Here is a 10,310-nt window from a genome sequence, read left to right as displayed (position 1 = left end):
ATTACTTCTTTCTGTCTTTGTTTACTTGGCATTATATACCCAAAACTAAGAGAAAAAGGAAAGTTTTTTTCCATGGGATTTCTCTAATTTTTTTTTCAATGGATACAACTTTTTATTGAGTATATTGAATGAAAACAACATAGCTCAATTACATTAAGACAAAATACAAAGAGACAAAATATCATCAAAAATCTTCTAAATTCCTTAAATGAACTAGTGAACATTGAGGTAAAAATTTTAATTAAAAAAAAAAAAACTATTGATGATAAATCTAAGGTTGAATTAGGGTTTTTTACCTCATCTATTGTATTCATTTGCATCTTAAAAAGTTTGAAATTTTTATTTTGGTCTAACATCAAAGGACTTTTTGTTTTCTTCCCACTCTCTTATATAAAGAATCTTAATTTTAGCCCTTCCACTCCCATTAAATGATAGAATCAGTCTTATCATACGAGCTTTATTCCAAATTAATGAAAGAAAAATGCGATGAATAATATTATCCATATGATATTCCAAAAAGAAAAAAAAAGGTTCATTTGACATTTAAATGATCGCATATAAGATAGGGGACTGATTCTTAATTGCGAAGTCTAACACACGTTGAGTCAAGATTGAATCTTAACTGGTTTAGTAACCGGACAAAATATTCATGACAGTTCAAAGTTTTAGAAAGATCAGATTCATGAGGTTTTTTTTTTTTTTTTTTTTTTTTTTTTTTTTTTTTTACATATATTCACTCCTAAAATTTCAAAATTTTTAAAATTATAGTTAAGGTTGCCATATAAATAATTATGCTTAAAATACTATTTTGGTTCAAATTGCAGATTTCATTTAATTTTATTGCCTATACTTTACAATGTTCAAACTTGACTGGTGTACTTTCAATAAACTTCAAAATAGTTTTGCTATTTATTTAATTTTGATTAACCCCTCCCAAATAAATAAATAAATATATTAGCGTTTTAATTATAAATTTTGAAAGCATTCACTTTGTGCTTTTTCTTATGTAGAAATAATAATTTCGTTAAAATACTATTTTGGTTTTACAGTTTGTTCAAATTTAGTCTTTTACTTTCAAATGTCCAGTTTTAGTCCATTTATTTTTAATAAATCTTAAATTTAGTCACTTAAAGTTAAATTTTACCAAAATTAATTAAATAGTTATAATAATTTTCATGTAAGAAAATATAGTATGTGAATATGATTTCAAAATTTATAGTGAACATGCAAATAAATATATATTCTTTTTTGAAAAAAAAAATCGATAATAAACTTATAGTAGGCGATAAATTTAAGATTTATCCTCAGTATAGGACTAAAAATTGGTCATTTAAAAGTACAAAGATTAAAATTGAACAAGTCTCAAAGTACAATGATCATAGTTATTTAACTAATTTCAATGGAAATTAACTTACTAAATTTAGGATTTACTGAAGTATATGGACTAAAATTGGATAAGTAAAATGGAATAAAATTGAAGTATAAAACTAATATGTTAAGAGTATTATTTTAGAGAACATGAAATACCAAAGTACTAATTATTATTTAACATATTTAATATTATATTTGTGGCATATAAAAGCTATTGGTTGACGTTTTCTAATATAGTTCCAAAGCACCAATAAGTAGTTGTGTGTTTTAACTTGACGTGTTCTTTTTCAAATTATTTGGTACCCGTCAAATCGGGGAAACAGATTGTTTGAGAACTTTAATTGTCGTTTTTGGAACACAAATTTCATTATGGTTCAAATAAAAATCAAAACAAGAAGTTGGCTTTGTCTATTTGAAAGAAAAAAAAAAATCTATACATAAACGTTATTTCTTTAGTGAGTGTCAATTTTTATTATTATTATTATTATTATTTATTTTATTATTATTATTTTTTTTTTGTGGTGCAAGTGTTCAAGAAAAATAAGAAGGAAAAAAAATATGTGGATTTTTCAATGTGACATGTTTAACACGAAAATGTGATTGTATATCAAACTTTTTCAAGTATGTTTTCAGTTGAGCTTTTAGAATCAACTTAACTTTAAAATAATGTTTTGAGTGTTCTTAAAAACCACGAAAATCACACTTTAAATAGTAATTGTAAGTGAACAAGAAGTTGTAAAAAGGCTACACTCTTGCTTAAACACAGTTCTTCGAAACAATTTTATTAAATTGTTCAACACATATACGAACCTGAAGCATACCTTAAATTTTTCTTAAGCTTTCAATTTCCTAGAACTAAAAGGATTAAGGTTACGTTTATTCATTTATTTGTTTTAATTGTGTCTTTTTCTCCCGATTTTTCTAAAGAAACATTTGAATTTTAAACCATATTTTAAAAATAAAATAAGATTTTAAATTTTTTATAAAAAGAAATTAAAAGTTAATTAGGATTTTGTAAATACTTGTAGGTAGTAGTTTTTTTTCTAAAAAGAAAAAACTAGAAATTTTGGGTGGAGTAGTATTTATAAGCTTAAATTTATTAACACTACTTTCACCCATGTGAGTTTCTTTGTTTTCATAGATATGTTTTCATAATTCAAGTCAAGTCATTTTTAAGTAATTTTTTTAAAATTTTGTTTTTGTTTTTGAAATTTGTGATGAACCTTTTAAATAAAATGAAAATAGTAGTTAGGAAATCATGTGAAAGAACACATACATTTCAAAAACATAAAACTAAAAATATAATCTTTATAAAACAAGATCTTATTTTTTAAATTCTTGAAATTAAAAAAAAAATTATAAACACTACTTCCACATATGGATTTATTTGTTCTTCTATCAATTTTTTTAGCTAATTAGCCAATTCTTCTAAGGAATCAAACTAAAATTATTTGTTATGAAAGAAGGCCAAATCATTGTGAACTTTGTTGATGGATACAATTTATAGAGGGGAAAAAAGGTAAAGCATGTTATGTAGTTGTAGTAGGATTGGTTTAGATGAAAAGAGAAACAAGAAACAAGAATAGTGGTGGGATATGGATCAAGAGAAGACCTAAAAGAGTTGTAGTAGAATAGGTGGTTAGTAGTGTTAGTGTTAGTACATTTTCCCTATTACATTTCGGTCTTTAGCCCATTGGCATTTTGCTGTTGAAATTTGAATTTTTGGTTGCTTTTATTTGGTTTGGACTATTCCAACCCTAACCCTTTTCTTCTTTTTACCTTTGAATCTACTTCTTTATGCCTATTCCCTTAGCTTCTCCTAATTTTACCTTACTATCCTCTCTTTCTCTTTCTCTTTCTCTTTCTCTTTCTCTATTTCTTTTTCTATCACTATCTCTACCTAGTTTCATACCTATTTTCTTTTCTTGCAATCCATTCCTTTTCTTGATATATAGTCTATAATCAAGTTTTCATTTTTGTTCTTTCTTTTTTACTTCCATTTTCTCCTCTTTTTCAACATTGTTGATTGAAACCTTGACGAATGGTTTGAAGAGAGAAGGGATCGATGAGATTGACATGCGGAGATACGAAATCCTTCTTGTTGCGTAGTTATCTCTTTTGTCGTGTTGCATCGTTATGTTTATAGAGATGTGTTGTGTTACCATTGACATGAAATACATAGGTTGAGTTACAAGTTTAGTTCTTGAACTTTAAGATTTGTGTTTATTTAATCTCTGAACTTTAAAAAGTGTCTAATAGGTCAATTAGTTCTTAATTTTGTGCCTAATTGTTTCTTGACCTATAAAATATTTTCTTTTTAAATTTATTGATCTACTCGACACAAAATCCAAAATTTAGAATTCATTTAGACATGAAATTTAGTTTTATACCTAATAGATCAATTATTAAAAAAAAATAATAAATAGAATATGTTAGGGACTTATTATAGAGTTATGCTAGACATTTTTAAACTTCTCATACTTATTAAAACGAAATTGAATGTTTAATTTAGAGAATTATTATATATTTTTTAAAGTTTAGAGATTAAATAGACATAAATTTGAAAGTCCAATCCTTAATTTCTGATTAAAAAAATATATCTTTGAACAAGCAAATTTAACTTTTAGAAGTAAAAAGTAGCATAATTGGTATTGTTGGATCTTAACAATTGATTTATATTCATCTTATTCACTTTAAAAAGTCATTCAAAAGTTTGGAGAAATGGCACTTAAACAATTTCCTTCTCAAGATATACATATATATGTGAATTTATGATTGGATTTCTCAATCACCGAACTATATTAATAGTAATGCCCTGTTTGGTAATCATTTAGTATTTTCATTTTTATTTTTTAAATCAATTCTATTTCATCTATATTTCGTAGAATGATTTGCATCTTTATTTAGTACAATAATTGAATTCTTAGTCAAATTTCAAAAACAAAAACAATTTTTAGAAAGCTACTTTTTTTAGTTCTCAACATTTGGCTTGGTTTTTTAAATTATTAGGGTAAAATAGATAATAAAGAAAGAAATTTAGATGTAGAAGTAGTGTGAAACAAAATGGTTACTAAATTAATTATCTTTTAAAGAATACTTTTAGTAGCTTTAAAACTAATTCAAATTGAATTACTTTTCCATCAATTAATCATTATTTATAGAATTATATTTTATATTATACCAAATTAAAAATGTATGTATATGAATTTCATTATTGCTCATAAAATTCTTTGTCGCAATAAATGTTCTGCACCCGTCTTCACCGGGGGATACGGTGGGGTCCTTTTTATTTATTTATTATTGTTTTCATTAAAAAATCAGTAAAAAAGAAAGACGTGTAGGTTAAAAAGTAGAAAAGTTTGAACCTTATGGTTAAAAAAATTAATGCAAAGAAAATTATTCCTCTGACAAAGAACAATATGTTAATTGACAATTTATCCCTGTGGTAACATTTTATTTTATTTTATTTTTTGATTTAGGGACTAGTGAACTCTTAATGAAAAGAATTGTATTTAAGATTATATTAGGAGACAAATGGTTTAGTATAAATTAGTAGAATGTTATGCTGAAATGTACTTAAAAGATACAGTTTATGTCCCTTAAATTAGTTGTATTATGTTTTTATGATCTCATCAAATCAAATTAGTCTAATTTCAAAATTGTGATGTAGGCTATTTTTGGAGAGGGACAAGGTAGGATGGGGTTAACCCTTTGTTATCAAATTGAGTGTAGACGTTGTTCGATAATTCAATATTTTTTCTAGAAACTTATTTATTATTCTAAAAGTTTTTTGGAGACAATTTGAGGCGTTGGATCTTACAACTTCGTTTAAAATCAAATTCATGACTATTAGATTTTTCACGTCTCTTCAGAACAATTGGGGTCATTGGATTCTTCACATTCTATCAAAGACAATTTTGAGCCATTGAATTTGGTTTGATGGTCAGTTTTTTGACTATAAAATAGATGGGGATTCTGGTTCGTACTATTTCAAATCTCTTACAAGTGAGTGAGCTAAAATAGAGGGAGTTTCTTTTCATAAAAAAGTTTGGTATTCTCAAAGAAAGTTTGTAATTCCTATTTTATGTAAGTGGAGTTTCTTTCATTCTTGATGTGGTTTTTCCTAAAATTTGTTTATGGGGTTCGCACGTAAAATCACTCTGTTTCTCTCTCATCTTCTTCTTCATTATTATTCTTCCCAATCTACTTTAGTTACGATCTACTCATTTCATTTCACAATCATTTCTCAACAAACATAATAGATGGAGATTTTTTTCCCCTTTGAAAAAGGGTTAAAAAAAGTGATTAGAGGTCCATTATTTCCATTGATATAGATTTACATCGACATTGTCATTATATCAATAAAAAGTTAGATGAATCATGAAAAAAAAAATAGTCAATAAAATTTTTACTTTTTTAAAAAAATATAGTAATATTGTTTAACTAATTCATATAAGTGCCACACCTAATAGTGTAAAAATCATATAAATTAATTGAAATATTTGATGCAAATACTCTAAAGGTATCTCTATGGTAGGGATAGAAAATACTTCATTGGTTCTCACATTTAGTCATACAATGTAATTTCATCACTTCTATTAGTCTATACAATTTGTGCCATCATTTTTGTGTATTAAATCTAAACCTTAATTATAGTAACATCAACTTAGAGTTATTTAAGTTCTTAATTAATTAGTAGTTTTATTGCTTAGGACAATTTTAGCAATGAATTTACACCTCTACAAAAATTTATTTAACATTCATTTAATTTTGGTTCAAATGGGGCTTTCACAGTTGAACTTGATTTTATTTTCATATTTTGTCCCCATTGTTTAAATTTGTTTTGTTTTTTAGTCCCTTTTAAATGTTTTTTGTAAGTCTTACTCATTGTGGTTTTTAATATCTTTAACCCAAATAAATTAAAACAAAAAAGTGACATCTATTGAATATTTTATATTGTATGACATTTGTGGTTTTAAGCCTTCATTTCTTTAATATTCTCACCTTTTATATTTCTTTCCTAAGAATTTTTTTTAAAATAATGTTATTTTAATATTTATTGACAAAAATAGGATTGTGTTGAAACTATTGACAAAAATAGGGTTGTGAAATCGTGGATGGGATCCACGAGTTTTGAGTAAGTGTACTCCTCCACAATTTAAGGCTAAATCGTGTACCCCATCCAGGGCTAAATCTTTTTTTCTTCATATTTTCTCATTCAAATTTTCAAAGATCTGCCATAAAATAAAAATTGAATCAAATTTCTAGCCACGGATTAAGGTTTTTTTTTTTTCAACCCCAACTTTTGTCTTCTTCTTTTATTTTTTTCTGTATTTTCGGAGAATTTTTTACTATGAAATTTAAATTCTTAATGGCCTACGATAAAATTGAATCAAATTTCTAATTACAAATTAAGGCTAAATCTATTTTTTTTTTCACATAGATTTATTTTATTGTAAATTTTTTTCATGTAGATTTGTTTTACCGTAAATTTTTTTTACATAGATTTATTTTACCATAGATTTGTTTTACCGTAAAATTCAAAGAGATTTGTTCCACTTTGTATCCCCTTAAATCGAAAAGCAATAAAAAAAATAATAAAAATATGAAATTCATGGACTCCATCCACGAGTTTGGTAGTATGTTTAACAAAAATCATGTATTGGTACACTATTTTCCGCTTACTTTTGTAATTTCTTTCCTATGTACCTTATTTTTGTCATTATTTTTTTAAAAAATACATTATTCTTGAACTTACCCTTTCCTAACTATTGATCATGCTATAATTTTTTTAAAAAAACCATGTCATTTATTTATAAAATTATTGGCTCAAACTTTAATGGTAAGAGCTAAATTCGTTGGTTACTAAAACTTTTTCTCAATTAAAATAAGAAAAATATGGATTACACTTTAAATGATGGGGGTAATAGCTAGAAAATGCCAAAATTATTTTAAACACTCTCCAAATTATCCAAAAGAATAAATTAAATTATGGTTTATTAATATGCTTATCTTGAAGCCTCCATAATATATATGGTTTAATGAGATTGATTCCCTAAGCAGAAATTTATAAATACAATATTAATAAATTAATGAGGCTTTCTTTTTAGTTACTCGTTTAAAACGTTTTTGCTTTATTGGTAAAGAATCCATTACGAGTTCGAATCTCTTGATTTCTAATTATTTTTTGTTATAATAATATGATAATTAAGAAATTTATATGCTTCTCTCTAAAAAAATTCTTTTGGGATTGTGCATGGAATCTACTTTTTCGTTTCAAATAATAGTGGCACTAATTAAACTACATAGCCTTAATTCATACTCTTAACTGAAAAATCAATGTTTAAAGAGGGTCTTAAAATTATAATATTTAAGGTATCTGTTCTTATGATGATGTTTAAAAGAAATTAAGACTTAGATGGATAATCATTTGGACCTTATTTGACTATACTTTCATTTTTAGTTTTTTATTTTGAAAATTTTTATTTTATTTTCTCGATTTTCTTCATTTTTTTAAATATAATTTCTTAGTCAAATTCTAAAAGAATTAAAAAGTATTTTATTAAAATTTTTCAAAACTCGGTAGGATTTTTTAAAACATTAGTAAAAAGTTGTTGACAAAACAAAGAAGTTTAGAAGTAAAGGCCGTGTCATAGACTTAAATTTTAAAAATAAACTAAAACAAAAAACCAAGTTATCATGGTCTAGGTTTTTCGTTTTTCGTTTTTAAAATTGTGTTTATTTCTCACAATTTTTTTTATAATAACTTTTTATCTTTCAAATCAAAATGAAATTTTATAAAGGGAAATTGTAGTGGGTGACAATTTAAGAATAGGATATTTAAAGTGTGTAATAACACTTTTCTCATTTTATAGATATGATACTTTTAGTATATGAAGTGTATTGAGTGTATCAAGGGTATCAAGTGTGTATTAGATGTATTAGGTGTATCCATACTTTTTTTACATTTCATGGGTTTGACTTGTTTTTTGCCATTTTTGCAAAAATAATAAGTTTAGACTATGAACCTAACTTTTAAAACTTATTTTGTCAAGTCTGCAAGAAACCTTTTATAAATTACTTATTTTATTTTTAAAAATCTAGTTTTTTGAAAACAACACAAAAAAATATAGATAACAAAATAGACAAAATAAGGGGAAAATTATGTTTATAAATAGTTATCAATCAAAATAATTGTACCCATTCAAGAGGTTCATAAGTTTTTTTAGTAAACATTTTTTTTAATAGAGACAACATGGAAGGAATATCAACAAAATATATGATGGAAGATTTATGAAAAAAAATAAAAAATGAAAAATATATTATTCCAGAATAATATTTCAATTTCGATGTTTAAAAGAAAAATCGATCTGTTCAATTATGATCTGTTGAGTTAAGCCTCATATTATATTTTTATGGTATAAATTTGAATAAAAAAATCTAAAATAAAAATATGGTTGATTATGGTATTTTAAAAAATCCTCACTTGTTAACTTGTTAAAATAAACAAGTTATGGAGTAATTATATAATAAATGGTGGCCCATTCCCCACAAGTGGCCATAAAAAGGAAAAAGGGATGCACTAGAGGGTGGAAAAAAGAAAAAGAGAAAAAAAGTGAAAAGTGAGTAGTTAAAAAATATGATAATTGGAGGTTATATAGGGGTAGGGGCCCTATGTTTAGAGGGTAGGGTTCCATTTAGAGTTAGGTGTCCCATTCTCTCTATGACTTATAGCTCACTCCTTTGGTAACATTTGGATGAAATCTAGGTTTGCTCATAATTCACTTGGGTGAATAACTCTCCTTTTTCTTCTTCTAATTACTTTTTTACTCTTTTTAATTAATCATGTTTTTTTTCAAAATTAATTAATATATATTGTGTGTTTCTTAGGTAATGACATTGTCACTCTTTTTTTTTTTTTCTTTTTCTAAGTTGTCCATCTTATTTATATTTAACTTTGAAGTTAATTAGAGTGAGTATATTCTTCTTCGATATTTTTTAATATATTTATGTATTTAGAATGAATATTGTGATTATAAATATATATAGTATACGTGTTATGTTGTAAAATTAGCTATGATTAAGATATTCGATTTTTTTAAATATTATGTTTATTGTAATTGGTGTTAAGAATTTTTATTTAATAATATTTTAAAATTTGAAAAATTGATTTTTTTTTATAGTAAGAATATTTGAAACAAACAAATAATAGCGCTCATCTATAAGATGGTACATATTTATCATTATAACATTCTACTAAAGAGTTAATTTATATATTATTGGGTAATATTAATTTTCCAGGGTTTGGCATTCAAATTGTTTAAATAAAAATTAATATATAATTTATTATTTTACCTCTATAAATGTGAGTTTCGTAACTCTCTTTACAATTATACTTTATTTATAAAATAATTGAAAAAAAAAAATAAAAACTCTCTTGTAACTATATGAATATTTTTGTCTAATTTTATCAGTGGAAATTCACATTAAAAGCATTATGGGGTCCCATTTATATGTGAGCTTTTACTTGTTACTACTTTAATTATATTAATTTTATTTTTAAAAATAAAAATAAATAATCTAAAAAAGATTATATATATAATATATATATTGAAAACAAAGAAATATAGCAAAAACACACCAAAACCAATAATCCAATCACCCTCCTTCAGGATAAGAGGAACAACATAATCACGAAAAGATTTTCTTTTTCTGACATAGAAAAGCTTAGATAGAGGAATGCCAAAGAAACTAAGTTATGAAGCTACTTTGCTTGCCTTCTAGGGACTTAAAAATGAAAAAATAAAAATTAAATATATATATAATTAATAGAAGAACTGAGACTTAAACTCTTTCATAAAAAACGACCTTGGATAGATCAAATTTTTTCGAGGTTCAATAAACTCACAACCCTAAAAAATCAAACTTAAAACCATCGA

Source organism: Benincasa hispida, chromosome 7 (genome assembly GCF_009727055.1).
Source record: "Benincasa hispida cultivar B227 chromosome 7, ASM972705v1, whole genome shotgun sequence".
NCBI classification, from domain to species: Eukaryota; Viridiplantae; Streptophyta; class Magnoliopsida; order Cucurbitales; family Cucurbitaceae; genus Benincasa; species Benincasa hispida.
The sequence above is the reverse complement of the archived record's forward strand: the minus strand, read 5'-3'. Positions refer to the sequence as shown.